At 39.9% G+C, this 3040-nt stretch overlaps 1 non-coding gene across 1 annotated transcript; it reads right to left on the minus strand.

Moving 5' to 3' along the window:
- Positions 1-613: 613 nt before the first annotated feature.
- Positions 614-742, minus strand: LOC125999814 (small nucleolar RNA SNORA51). Its single transcript, XR_007492283.1, has one exon. It is a non-coding gene; the product is annotated as a small nucleolar RNA SNORA51 (small nucleolar RNA).
- Positions 743-3040: the final 2298 nt, after the last annotated feature.

The following is a 3040-nucleotide window of genomic DNA, read 5'->3' on the forward strand; positions in this document are numbered from 1 at the left end:
TGCTGGTGTAAAAGTACTGTGACAAGGATTATGGGAAAAATAAAGCTTCGGGTGCTTGATATCAACTGTCCACTAGCCTGTATCCATTTTTGGTAGAAATACAATGACAATGAAATAGGCAGAAATATGCATTTTTCACACAAACTATGGACACAGTCTTTGAGTGATCTCTGCTCATATCTCATGACTCCTATTTTACTAATTTCCTATTTTAGTTATTTAATTAACCTCTTATATATTTTTGTAGACTCCTAGCTTATTGGGAACCCTTAAGGAAGTTCAGAGCATTGTTATCTCAGAGGCAACACTAGACTTCTCCACTTGTTATATTCTGGGTGGCAGCTTTTTAAGAGTGGAAGATGGGTAGTACTTTTGTATAGCAGTAGGAAGGGGCCTTGAGGGTTGTGTCTCCACAGTTTCATTTGCTCTCATGTTTTCCTTATATATGCACCCTGACTGAGACCTTTGCTCTGGCCTCTGCTGCTTAATGCACTATCCCATGACAGAGATGGAGGTTTCCCCCTCTCATCTGTCTGGGAACCCCTGCTATAGACTTGGAGTAGAGAAGGAAGCTTTGCAGGTATATCAAGTATATTCAGATTGTGAGTCTATTTTTTGTCCCCCAATTCACAATACAGACCAAACAAAGGGCCTGGGTTGAGGTGTATATGGGGTGCATTTACTGTACCTCCTATTTTTATACAGTCAGTGTAAAGACAGCCTGTGGTAAGAAATGGAGGCCTTATCTTTTCTTTTCTTTTTTTGATTATATATATTTATATATATAATCCTTCACCAGATTGTGATTCTGCCACTTTCTTGTGGTAGTCATGAAATAGAGGGTTGCAGTCCAGTAGTTTGGGAACCCATACTCACCTATCCCAAACCTCAGATTGCTCAATTGCAAAATGACAAGAATTGTATTTGTGTTTGTGGTGGGGGTGCTTAGGCTACAGTCCTTTACATAGGGTAGGCATGGTCTCCAGTCCAATTTCCCTCTGGATGTGTACATATGCATTTCCAGATTTTTCTTCTCTTGGAGGTCTCAGATTCTTTGCTTGCATCAGTCATAGATGCAGTGGTAGTAGACTTCAGCTTCTTTATGTCTTATGATGTTTAATCCCAACACATATCCACTAAGTTTCTAGTCACTGGTTTCTTTAGTAGTGTTGAGAGGCTCAACCCTGAGCTTTACTATATGAGGATAGCTTGCCACATATACCTATTTAAAATTTATTTAAAAAAGGGGATAATAAAAATTGATGTTCTTATGTTTTGTGACCAGGAGACTCTAAGCCTCCTCTTTTCCTGGCTTGAAGTATGTGTTTCCAGAACACATAGTGGATTTATTATAGGTTTCTTCTGACAAAGGCTTGAACATCTGCCTGAGACTGCATAGAACATATCTCCTCTTTTCAATGAATAAGGAGCAATGTAAAAATGTGAGGTTTAGTGGCCTTATAGGCCAATGAATCCTGGATGCAGGTGATCATTTAATTGCAATATTCCAACCTCCAATTAGCTTGACTAAAAGAACTCAAACTTTTCAGACAGCAGGCAGACTAGAAACCTGATCCACCTGATTAACCACATGATTTTATGTAAGTCACTGAGAGAGAAATTATCCATCAAAAATGAGCAAAGATCTTTTTTCAGTTGTGTATCAGCCAGTGAAATGGGTAGACTCATGTCTGGATTGATGTTAAGTGTGAGACTAAGTGCAACAAGTTGAGGGACCATCTCTGAATACTAGATCAGTGTCCTTTTGTAACAGTGAAGTCTTGCCAGTGTGTGTCAACCCATACCTGTCTGCCCACTTATAGAAAAATATGCCAGCTCTTCTAAGCATATAAGATTTATCCAGCCTATACCAACTCATGAAGTCATTCCAGCCTATGAGAACTACTACCAGACCACTCCAAACTACTTCCAAACCATGTCAATTTAAGTCAGCCTGTTAATGCTAAACCAAACCACTTTTCCAAACCATAGTAGTCTTTACAAACCGATGGCATCACTATATTATTCCTTGTTAGCAGGTGCCTGACTGAGCCAGAATATGCTAATGTGCCCACTCATGACATTTGATGTCAGTATGTGCCAGTCAGTGCCAAATGGTGACAAATCAGCACCAACCCATACCAAATAATGCCAGTATATATCAGTCCATGCCAACTCATGTAAGATAGTGCCAATTAATGCTATATGATGCCAGTCCTTACCAAACCATGACAACTGATGAATGTATGGTCCATGCCATATCAGTATGTGGCAACACACAAAGTACCACTGGTTATTATAATTCTGTGCCAGTACATGACAACTACCAACTAGTATGACTGCATACAGCTTGTCTAATCCATGCCAGTGAGTATCCAATCCTGTCAGTAATGGCAGCCTGGGCCAGGCAATGATAATTTGTGTAAGTTTATTTTAGACTATCCCAGAATGTGCCAATAAATATTAAGTAGTGATAATCTGTTGAAGCCTATGCCAATCTATGTCAGTCTCTGCTAGGCTATAGCAATATATGCAAACCTATGCTTATTAGTGCTAGTCTGTTCTAGTCTATGATGATTTATGCTATGCTCTGATAGGCTATATTTATTAGTGCTAGTCTACATCAATCAGTGCTATCTTGGGCCTCTCCATGGAAGATAGTACCAAACAATGCCAACTGAGGCCAGTCTGTGTCAAAATGCCAGGCAGTGAAATCCCCTGTCAGTCTGTGCCATGCCATACTAACTTATGACAGATCATATCAATGAGTTCTAAAGTACAGAAGTCTGGTTGGCCATGCAAATCAATTCTAGGACAAGTTAATTGATCCAGTATATGCCTGTCAGTGCCAACCTGTGACAACTTCACCCTTATGAATCTCCTGCCATCAATTACACTGTAAGAAAATCAAATCCATGCTATTTTGTGTCAGGTCATTGCTAGTAGAGCCAGTCCGTATAAATCAGCGCCATCCCATGCTTTTCCATGATAGCCAGTTCCAAAGAATGCAGATTGAAGCCAGTCTTGCTAACACCTGGGA

This window comes from Suncus etruscus, chromosome X (assembly GCF_024139225.1).
Source record: "Suncus etruscus isolate mSunEtr1 chromosome X, mSunEtr1.pri.cur, whole genome shotgun sequence".
NCBI classification, from domain to species: Eukaryota; Metazoa; Chordata; class Mammalia; order Eulipotyphla; family Soricidae; genus Suncus; species Suncus etruscus.